The sequence below is a fragment of the Telopea speciosissima genome, chromosome 11 (genome assembly GCF_018873765.1).
Source record: "Telopea speciosissima isolate NSW1024214 ecotype Mountain lineage chromosome 11, Tspe_v1, whole genome shotgun sequence".
NCBI classification, from domain to species: Eukaryota; Viridiplantae; Streptophyta; class Magnoliopsida; order Proteales; family Proteaceae; genus Telopea; species Telopea speciosissima.
Window position 1 is genome coordinate 13,079,995 of NC_057926.1, and position 12,177 is coordinate 13,092,171.

Here is a 12,177-nt window from a genome sequence, read left to right on the forward strand (position 1 = left end):
TGTGAAGTCTTTAGGATTTCAGAGGTTCTTCAATGTCTTAAAGAATAGTAGGCACTTGTCCCCAGCTCACAACACGAATCTCGATAGGGCCGCGATCCTTCCATTTAGTCTCTGTACCTCTCTGACAGTCCAGGGCGGTGACATCTCCTGGATGGCCTTGATCTTTGATGGATTGACCTCTATTCCACGTACTGAGACCACGAAGCCCAGGAACTTTCCTGATGTCACGCCGAAGGCGCATTTTGCGAGGTTCAGCCTCATCTGGTTCTTCCTCAGTACCTCGAACATTTCCTCCAGGTCAGTCAAGTGTTGTCCAGTCTGGACGCTTTTCACGAGCATGTCGACCACGTACACCTCCATGTTGTGCCCGATTTGTTCTTCGAACATTTTGTTGACCATCCTCTGGTAGGTTGCTCCCGCGTTCTTTAGCCCGAACGGCATGACGTGGTAGCAGTAGTTCTCCTTATCTGTCCGGAATGCGGTATAGGACTCATCTTCCTCATTCATGAGGATCTGGTTGTATTCGGAGTAGGCGTCCATGAAGCTCAGCATCTCATGGTTGGCGATCGCATTGATCAATAGGTCGATCCTTGGCAGTGGGTATTCATCCTTTACGCACACCTTATTTAGATCGGTGTAGTTGACGCACATCCTCCACTTTCCATTAGGTTTTGGAACCATGACCACATTTGCGAGCCATGGTGGCAATTTCTCCTCTCTAATGAACCTCGAATGGCTCAACTTCTCGACCTTTTCTTTGATGGCGGCCTGTCGGTCAAGGGTGAATTTTCACCGCTTTTGTTGCACTAGCTTCTTGGTTGGATCCATGTGCAGTCTGTGCTCGGCTATGCGCTAGGGTATGCCTAGCATGTCGGAGACCGACCATGTAAAGACGTCCACGTTCTCCTGAAAGAGTCGTCCAAGCTTGTCCTTCTATTCCTTGCTCAACAGCAACCCAACCTGCACTACCTTGGAGAGATTGTCCTCACTAAGAGGATATGGGACGAGGCCTCCAGCGGCTTTCCTCTTTGCTCTATCAGTTCATCTCTCTGGTCATTGGTGAGGTTCTCTACACACAGTGCCATCCCTCGGGTATTGTCATTATTTTTCTTTATGAACGTCGCATAGCACTCCCTGGGTTTCTTTTGGTCTCCTCTGATCTCGCCCACCCTATTCTCTGTTGGGAACTTCATCTTCAAGTGGATGAGTGATACGATTCCCTTAAGTGTTATTAGGGATGGTCGTCTTAAAAGGCCGTTGAAAGATACCACAGACTTTATGTTACAACCGCGCCCAGATTTACTATTTAATAATATTTTCTCTCTCGTGTGACATGTAGATTCTGCTTCCGTGTATGCTAGCGAGTTGTTTTCACTTGTGGTCAAACCTAGCCACAAAATCATTGAGCAGTTCACGGACCTGCCTGTGGAGGAGAGGTTCCTCAACCGGCAGTGGGGAAAATTTATCGATGGTGATTTCATCGATCATCCCCCTAGCACGAGTCCGCAAAGTGAGGAGTACAGAAAGGCGTACTCTGTGTCTCCGTAGTTAGCTACCTCCTTCGGCGATGAGCTTAGTATCGCTATTGGGAAACTATTCGGGATCACGAAGGACACGTTATGATGGCCGAGGGGTAACACGTTAACTTTGTGAATGATACTGTACCTTGCTCTAGTTGATCTTAAAGTGTGGGCCAAAAGCCGATCAAATTCCTTATATTCCTGCCCTTGCAGCAGCAACGGACGCACGAGCAGACTCACCAAGACCGAATCCACCCATTAGTCCGCCCATGCTGTCTTTGGGCCTTGTGTGTTTTCATTTTGTGGGGCCCACACCCCGTGCCTCGGACACCTTATTTTAGCCTTTGGGACGAGGTTGGTCTCATCCTTGGTTCACTTGGGTTATGGGTTTGCCATTTGGGTGGACCCATTGGCTAAATAAACCTTTTAGTGGGTTTTAACCGTAAGGGCCTAAATCCAAACAGACCTTAATAGGGGAGATTAGTCTTAAAACCAAGACTAATGCTCTCAAGCCTCATTTACTTCTCTACCTACTTGAGACGCTGGAGACTTGGAGCATTGAAGACTTGGAGAAGAAGGGCTTTGGGAGGCTGTGGAGGTGGAAAGCATTGATTGATCCATTCTTGAGGCAGGCATCTTCACCTCCCTCCCTCTCTCTTCCATTTTAAATTTGGGGGAAAACCCTTGAGATTGAAACCTAGCTTGGGGGTTTCTCAAGGAAACCCAATAAACCCTAGATAATGCCCCTTTAAGACTCACATTCCCTATGTTGGATGCATTCATGGCCTTGGATGATTCTTTTGCTGTTCAAACATCTAAACCTAGCTTGGGTTTGGAAATGACTTTGGAAATGGACCTAAATCCATCAAATCCCCTTATCTCCTTGGAGAGCCATGTGTACTGGACCTCCAACGAAGGTCTGAGCTCACCTCCCTAACCCCCAAGACCCTTAAGGATTCATGAATGAAGGGCTGGAGGTGATGCTCTTCGCAGCTTTTCAAAGGAAGGGCAGCGGACGAACGACCGGACTCACTATCGTGTATCCGTCCGTCAGTCCATTCAGCCTAACCTGGATGTTCCTCTTGGTGGAGTTACGAGCGGACCCACCTAAGGTGCATCCGCCCGAAGCCCAGAAAGCTTAGGTTGCTCTCGGGTGTGTCTCAGGGTTGGGACGGATGCACGAGCGGATCCATATTCCGCATCCGCTTGTGAGTCCGTTCCATATATTTTCTGAGCATGACCTGGACGGATCAACGACCGGACTCACCTGTCTGACTCCGTTCCTTCATCCGCTCCTACTGTCTTAACCCCAACTTCTTTTATTTTGTTGGGATCCTTTGTGGGACCCACCTATATACCTCTAACGCTACTTTCACACATTCTCAAACCTTAGAATCTATACGGGAGTACGTGCACTTGACCAAACTTCACCAAACAACAACCAAGCAAACGGTGAGTGGGTTTGGGTGATGATTGGGTTTGGTATATACATATATAGATGTAACCATAGGGAATTATATAATGGTTTATGTGCTTGCATTCATTCTTACCATGTTGCATTTGCATATAAAATCATGTCGGATATGATTGATGAAATGTTGATGTGATGCTTTACATTATAGTATCGAGTTACAGTGCCGATTATTGCTGGTGCCGGGGCCCTAGAAATTCTTAATATTAATGGTTGTCATTCTGGTCTGTATGCGCCATGTCGTGCTGGTACCCGAGTGCTAGATGGAATGGGATGTTGATGCACCCGGAATATCTCTCGGGACGATAGAAATGCATGTAGTATATCTGTGGTTATGAATTATACTCCCTTATGCTACGACCCTTGCCAACAGGGGTGTATGTGTTGGATAGTCAGGGCACCTGATGTGAAACCTGGTCAAATTTCCGAATAAATTTGAACTTTTGGAATCTGTGTGATTTCAAGTTCTGGTTCAACTTTGCCCATACTAGCCACTAAGTTGTGGGCCGTCTTGATTAAGAAATTCAGACCTATCTCATGACTCGTCTGTAAAGGCATTCCGATCAGCCAACTGCCGTGGCCTTAAATGAGTCTGAGGTGTCTAGCGGAAGACAACACATAAGCTTGGCATGCTGGATTGATGGCCTGCGAAGCCTCTCTCTGTCTTAGGCCGAATCCCAGGTAAGAATCCCATTTTATATGTATATATGTTGTATTTTTAATTAATTAGTGTATTAGGGGTAGAATAGTAATTTTTACCTTATGGGACCCCGCACCAGAGCTACCTGTGTCGGGTCTGCTGGCTAGACAGGCTGCAGGACCTCCCCCTTAATTAAACTCAATGTAAGTATAATTTAAAATATATTTATATAACGTTTTGTACGACTAAATAGGGTTAGAAGGGTATTTTAGTAAAATTGACCCCGTGGGACCTAGTTCCCTAGTGGGGAATGTGATTCCGGACAGTTACCCGTATTCGGATCATCCCTGATATCGCATGACATCGATCTGTAGCTGGAATAAGGTAATAAATACAAAAGAATCAATTTTAGAAATAATTTATAACCAAATGACCATTCTGCCCCTTAGTGCTTAAGTTTCTATAAATTTAACCCTCTTTACACTATTCATTATTCACCAACAAAGATAAGAGGAACCGGAATCGTTCCAGCTTGGAGAAAGAAGAAAGAAAAGGAAAAAGGGAAGAGGAGAAGAGGGATTGGAGGCTGTTCTTGAAGGCTTATCTCTTGCACCTAATTTTGGGCTTAAAGCTTCCATTAGAAGACTGCAATTACAGTTTCAAGTAAGCCTTGGTGAATCCCTTGCTGTAATTACCTTCTTTTCCTCTAAATTTCTTCTAAAATTGCTCTAAATCTACCCTAAGTTCATCCTAGTATAGCCTAGGTGCTGTCCAAGTAAATACCTGCCATTAAAGCTCTAATTTGAGCTTGACTTTTATAAATTTTACTATTTATAATGCGGCCCTGCTGCCATCTAGGTTCAGTTATGCCTGAATCTCTATGGCAGTACCTGTAATAAGCCCAATTTCTGCTCCCAGTAACTAGTCCATAAATCCTAGCTAAGAAATTTAGGTTTAATTGAAGAAATTCCTAAATTAACTAACTAATTATGAAATTGGAACCCAAAATAGATTGACCCACCTTGAATTAATGTTAAAACTCCTAATTTGGGCCATACATGCAAAGATCTGGCCAATTGAAGCAAAACCCCCAAATTCGAACACTAACCCGGATGCTGTTGCAGGCCCAGGGGCGGTTGACCTGCTCCCTGGAAGTCTGCATCCAGCTCCCCCATTTTTGTGCCCTTATGACCTAAACCCCTTGGGACTTGACCTTGGACCATCCCAGAACCTATTGCATGGTGTTTGGTATGTTGTTTAGGACTGTTTCTACTATTTTCTAGTCGGTTTGTTGGATTATTGGTGGGTAACTGACCTAGAATTCCTTTTATAACTAATCTATAATATTCTTGTCTCATATTTAGGACTGTCTTGGTCTGTTCTTGCCTACCTATTGGAGTTTATTTACCTAGACTAGCTACAACTATAGGTAAGGGGATTCGACCTTAATTTCTTGCGTGTTTATCACATTAATTTCAACTTTATGCTGAATGCCATGCTCATGCATCATTACCTCTATACCTGGAGCATGTAGTTTTCTAGCTTTTATTTAATGCATTAGACTGCATGTAAAATAGGTTGCACAAAGACATACTGCATTGCATTTGCATTGATTATTTATACATGCTTGCCTCATCATGTTTAGACTGCACTGGGCTAGGATGATATTCATTACCCAGTACTGCGCCCCTTACCAATAGGGAAAAAGGTGTTGGACAACCCGTGGCAGAGACCGATGTGTTAGTTCTGGGATGCCATCTTCTGTCCCATGTTAGCGGGTCCCTAATTCCGTTGTGGGAATAAACAGGTAGGATTGGTAATTTGGGGGTCTGTCGAGGTCCGATGTGTTAGTTTCGAAACTAGCGGGTCCTCACCGTGGTAGAATAGTTTCGCTCGGGTGACCGAAGAGTTAGTTTCAGGACCGAGGTTAGCATCTACCACTAGTAGTAGTACTTATACCCCATGAGACTTAGTATCTGTGTTAGGAACATGTTAGTTTAACACATGCATCATGGATTTATTGTGTTTGTATGCTTGTACCCCCTTTACTGGGCTCAGTTGAGAGCTCACCCCTGTGGATATCCTTATTTTTCAGGTGATTTAGTTACTTCTAATGTTGGATTTACGGCGTTGGAGTTTAAAATGCACGATACTTTGTGCGCACGTGATGATTGGGCAACCTCCTGATCTTGGCCTGATAGTCCAGGCTACCTCCCCACTCTTTTATGCTTTATAAATGCTTTAAATAGTTATAGAATAGTTTCTTGTATACTTTTACTCTGTGCTACCTTTGAGAACTGTATAGTTGTATCACAAGCCTTATCATTTATATAAATGAAATATCATTTATATAAATGAAATATCATTTAGACTTCTCTTACTAATGATGTTATCTCTATTAATTAAATTGTTTCCGCTGCCTCTGATTACTGTATCTGTGAGCAATATTGTGAATAGGGTACTGCACTTGTGATCCTTGGGGATTGGTTGGATGTCAGAGACATCCCGCCACACTTGGCCCTTAATAACCGGGCCGGGGTGTGACATTTAAGTGGTATCAGAGCCTTTGTGCTCTACTCCTATTTACAATCAAGTTCACAGTACAGCAGCTCTTAGACTCATTGATCTGAAGGTGAGTCTACTTAGGATAAATAAAAACTTCAACTAAAAACTACCACTAAAGTAAAAAAAAAAATTGATTGTACAACACAAGAGATATTAAATAGAAAATTAAAAACTTTATAAATAAGCTGAGTCTTTAGTACAATGGGTACAACTTTAGTACAAGATTCAACAAAGAACAAATGAGGAAAGTAAAGTAAAAGCTAGACTGGGATGCATAAGTCATCACTACCGTGGTGGTGGTGGTGGGCCCATAACCCACAGGTCCCAGGATCTCCACTGGCCCAGTCTCCACTACCTAGACACGGCTGCTAACATGAGTGAAGTCTTTCCTCATGCTATCAAATCCCTATGCCATGGATCTCTCTAAGCCCTCAAACCGGCTAAAGAGTTGTCCCCAGGGAGTACCATCTGCAGGAACAGCCGCAACAGACGAGGAAGAAGCACCCGCATGACCATGTGAAGGGTGTTGAGGAGGAGAAGGTGGATCTCTACGTGCCTCTGTATGTCCTCTCTCTGTAGCATCCTCAACATCAGTAGTCTGTCCCATGTCGGTGCAGTCAGGATGACCAAGCTCTGGAGAAAAAGGTTGAAGTTCTATACCCATCTTCACTGGGGTAATCCGGTTGATCTTCGAAGACTTCACCCCCGAAGCCTCCTCATTCAATAGGTTGACACCAAATCTGGGAAATACCTTGGTGAATAGCCTCCCCAGTAATAGATTTCCATGCCCAGGGTTATCATGCAGGTGTGCCATAGTACGCATGATGACATCAAGAAGGCAGATGCATGACCCTTAATAACCGGGCCGGGGTGTGACACCTGATGTCTGTGGAGGTGGGAGAGGCCAAGTCAGGGGTAGTAACGGCTATCGGGGTCTGCCACTGGGTGGTCATGATGGCTTCTACCGGCACAGGTCCCTTGTGATAATTGAGGTTTCACTAGGGCGATAGGATAAGTGACCCTCAGTGTCTCCCGAGTTATTACAGTAGCATATACCATGACTTAGACTGGTTGCTAGGTGGAAAATATGTATTTAACATCTCATGCATCATAGACTATGTGCGACTGTGTGTATGTGCACCCCTCTTTCCCCTCACTGGCTCAGTGGAGCTAACCCCCTGTGTACACAACTTTTAGATTCTGGTGCAGGTGATAGGTATTTGGCCGGCCTAGATGTACAGTCGACGGATTATGATGGTATTGGCATAGAGGAGCCGGAGTACGTGTCGGAGGAACACGATGATGGTTGCCCCTGTGATGATTGTGCTTATGGGCACTGATGTTGCTGGGGTGTTGACCCCTCCTTTTGATTCTTTTGGGGCATTGTGCCCATTATGAACACTTCCTGTAATAACTTATTATAGTTTTGAGTAGTTATGTCATGGTCAGCTGACGCTAGTACTATTATTATGCTATCACTTAGATAGCTGAACATACTGTAACTGCTTATGTAAATACTGCTTCCGCTCTTTATAAGTCTGACGATGATTGGAATATATTTAAATTTCTTTTGCTCAAATGTATTTATTTGGGTGGGCCCTTAGTGGTGACTATGTGCTGGGACACTGTGTCGTTGATCCTGGTAGGTATTCGAGTGACATGTGTCATCCTAATCACCCTCTTGACTGTGCTTATGGCATAAGCCTGAGATAGGGGCGTGACAGCGTGGTATCAAAGCGTGATGCTCTGCACTAGCCATGGTTCACAAAAGGCTCTTGATTTACTCAACACAATAGGGTCTAAAGTAAAAGCTTTAACGAGCATTATTGGAATGTATGCGAAACATAGAGAGAGGGCTGGCTAGGGAGCAATCCGGAAACATAGCAAATAATAGAAACAACATGAGAGTTAAGAGTCATGTATATATATTTATGTAAGTTCTGTACACTGCCAACTGTCTGTTGCTCAACCTTCTGAGAAGGCAAGCACAACCACATAAAAGAGATCCAAAAAGAGGAAGTTCTAAAACCCCAGCTGGAAGAACTATAATTACATAATTAAAGAAGAAAAGAAAAGAAGAACAAGTAAATAACAAAACGAAGTATTGTTCCCAAATTGTTCTCAAAACCATGAGAGAAACTGAACTTAAGAAAAGCCAAGAGAATTTCATCAGACTCGGGGTTTAATCCCCCATTCCACCATCATTGTCCTCGCCATCATCATCCTCGCCTTCGTAGTAGAGATATGCATTGATGTCATGGATGTCCTTCTCCATCCTCTCCAAGCGATGGTTGTATGAAGTGAATTGCCTGTGGACACCTGCAAAACCATCCAACATATCTGAATTTAGCCTGGTAAGATGAGGCTCATCTGATCTAGGGCACTCAAAACTGCACCCATCTTTGAAGTTCCAGAACTGGAGGCACCAGCAGCATACTGCATTGGCACCTCTTCCTCATCTTCCTCACTTGCCTCTGCACCTGCATCTCCACCACCTATTGGAACCACTAGCTCCCTATCGCTGTAAGTATTAACTATAATTTTCATACAAGCCAAGGAATTCTTTCCAAAAGGTTCCTTAAAGCTTTCGCATGGTGGTTCATCATTCAAGTTAACCTGAAAATATTGGAAGATGCGAGTTAGAAGCCTCCCATAAGGAAGGGTTTTCTCAATCTTGGATTTGAACTGGACTTGCTCCATATGCCTGATGATGGCATAAGGCAGACTTATCTGGCTCCCTTGATGCAGACAATACCCCAAGGTAGCAGACATGAGAGAAGGCTCTGTGCTATGCCTTTTGATAGGCACCAGATTGGACTTGACTATCATGGTTAGGATCCTCTGAGAATAACCAAACTTGGTCATATTCACCTGGCTTTTATGCTTGCCATGGGTCAGGGTCTCATACAGGTGTTTGTACTCTGCCAAAGACATGAAGGACAAAGGATCTCTTGTAAGCGGGTGATACACTCGAGCACCCATGGAGCTGATCCCTAGAATTACCCCCAACTCTACCTCGTTGAAGGAAATGTTGACTCCTTTCACGAAGGAATTGATTCGAAGCATCTCCAGGTTTTCTTGCTCTATGGTCATGTTGGCATAGAAATGTCCAATCAGTTTGGGGTAGTAATACCTCGACAGGACTAGCATGTTGGACCATCCCGAGTACTCAAATCTTGGCCCCACCTTGAAAGCCGTGAGCTCTTCCACGATAACATCTCTTCCTGTCTCAATTTTTCGTGCCTGTAGTGTTTGGGTGTACATGTTCTCAGCCTCTACGGATATGAAGAAGTTGGCATCATATGGGACTGGGACCGGGGCTGGTGCTGCTGCAGCAGCAGGAGCCCTGTTTCCTCGGGTTTTGGGAGCCATATTCCTTAGACTTAACCTACACACACAGACAAAATAAATAAATAAATAAAAGAGACAACATGAGAGATTAACCACTCCAAACGTAATAAGAACATGAAATTTGAGCATAAGAAAAAAACTTGAAGAGCAATGGACTTTTGAAATGATATATGTATTATATATATAATGAACTTGGGGGGAGTGGCATTGTAATAAGAATCAATCAACAAACTATGTAAGCATTAAGTTTGTATAAGGAATTAAAGGGGAATAATTTACACACATTTGGGTTGAGGATAACCCCATTCATATGACAAAATAGGGAATTCCTCAAATCTCTATGAAGACATTGATATCAACTTTAAACAAGAATTATACAATGATATAATAACAATAAACCCATGTAAGGTGGGGAGAACAAGTAATAGATTTCACATCCTAGAACTAGACCACCAAAACTAGGGGGAAAAAAATCGGTTTTGGCAAGGGTTTGGCTAACCCTAGCCCAAATCGATGGGCGTTTACATGGTTAAACATGTTTGCAAATAGATCAAGAAGGAAAGAAAACTAGAAAAATGATGTCCCCACGTAGTCTCAAACAATCAAACACAATATGAAGAGAAAAGGAAAGGAAACATGAACAAAACCTTAAGAGAAAATCTAAAACAAGCCCAAGAAACCAAAGGAGGGATAGAATCACTTACCTTGAAGTAGGGGAGATGGAATTTGGGGTTGAAGAAGCCAAATCCACAGCCTTGGAGCAACAAAACTCGAGCAGACGAAGTTGGGCACACTTGATTTGTTCTCCCTCTCCTAACCAACCACCCCAAAATATGAAACTAAACTGAACGGTTTCTGTTTTGTTAAAATTTGTCGAGCAGACGCATGAATGGACTCACTAATCGTGGAACCGCTAAGCCCAGAGACTCTGACCTTTCATCTTCTGTGCTGAGCGAATGAACAAACAGAACCGCGATACGAGGACCCATCCGTTAATCCGTTTGACTCAATTCCACTCGGCCACTGGGTACCCTAAGAACGGACGAAGGAGCGGACTCACGTTCCGTATCCGCCCGTTAGTCCGCCCAAGCCAACTTCACGAACGGAGTCACGACTGGACTCAGAGGATTTGATCCGCGTGTGGATCCGCTCATGTTTTAAGGGGCTATTGGCCTATATTTTCGGCTCAGCCTCCTTCTTAGGAATTCTTGTTGCCTCTGTGTGTTGGAACACACATTTTCTTGTGCACTTATACGCTCTTTCTCTATATTGTGCTTATTCCTCTTTTCCTTGTGCTAACATGTGAGGCATCTTAATTTATCAGGTGCTAAAACATGGTCAATACTCGCAACCGAAATTGTTCCCCTCCTAGGGATGACACCGGTGATGTTTCTAAGGAAGGTTTGCCTGCACCTCCTTCGATGAGCACTAATGCCGATGTCGCAGCGTTCTTGGGAAATATTCTTCGTGATATGCAGAGAGAACAACGGGATTCCCAAAATGAACAGCTCACTTTTATGCGTAATGTGACTGCCCAGCTTCAAAATGCTGGTAGGGAAGGACCAAGAGTACCACCTTAGGTGCACGAAGTCCCAAATCCCCTGGCTAATGTCACTCCCATCATTCCTCCTCTTAGGCCGGCTACAAATGAATTTCCTGCAGCGCAATTGAACCAAGATCCACCTCCCCCTCCTCCGACTGCCCTACCGGTTAGAAATGTAATACCGAAATGGGTTGATGCCTCCAAACTCTCTGAGAGGTTTCAAAAGCATCATCCTCCCACTTTTTACAAGCTGATCCATGACTCGATGTTCCCGGCTACTTGGATACGGGATCTTGAGAGAATCTTTGAAGTACTACCGTGCAATGATCTCAAGAAGATCCGGTGTACTACTTTTCAACTCCGAGGTGACGCAGATGTATGGTGGCATTCCTCGAAGGATCATTTCTGGGCTAAATATCCCAATGCCACTTGGGCTCAATTTAAGGAAGCTTTCCTTGAGAACTACTTTCCAAGGAATTTTCGGGAAAAGAAGGAAATTGAATTCATTAACCTCAGTCAAGGATCCAAATCGGTCCTTGAATACCAACAACTCTTTGAGGAGTACTTTTATTTTTCTCCTACTCACTTGAAGACTGAGGATGTGAAGGTGAGAAGGTTCGAAAGAGGACTTAGAGCCAGCCTGAGTACCACAGTGGTGTTACACAAGTACCCCACCTACGCAGAGGTGGTTGAAGCTGCTAAGTTGATAGAAGATCAACAGAGGGAGAATTATCGAGCTATTCAGGCAGGGAAGAGGTCAATGCCATCTTATGACTCCAGGGGACCTAGCAAGTTCTAAAGGAGAGGGCCTTATACTAATGCAGCCCCAATTTAGTTCCGTAGACCTGATTCGGCTCAAGTGCCTAAATTTGTACATGCTTCTTATTATGGGGCTCAGACTCTTATTTGTTACAATTGCAAAGAATCTGGTCATATGGCCAAGGATTGTCCACAACCACGACAATCGGGTTCATGGCCAGTTGTGACTTCTAAACCACCCTTGGCAAGGACTGCTATTCGCCCACTTGTTCCTTCTCCAGTAAGCAAGACTCAGGGGCGAGTCTATTTTGTTAGACATGAGGAAGCC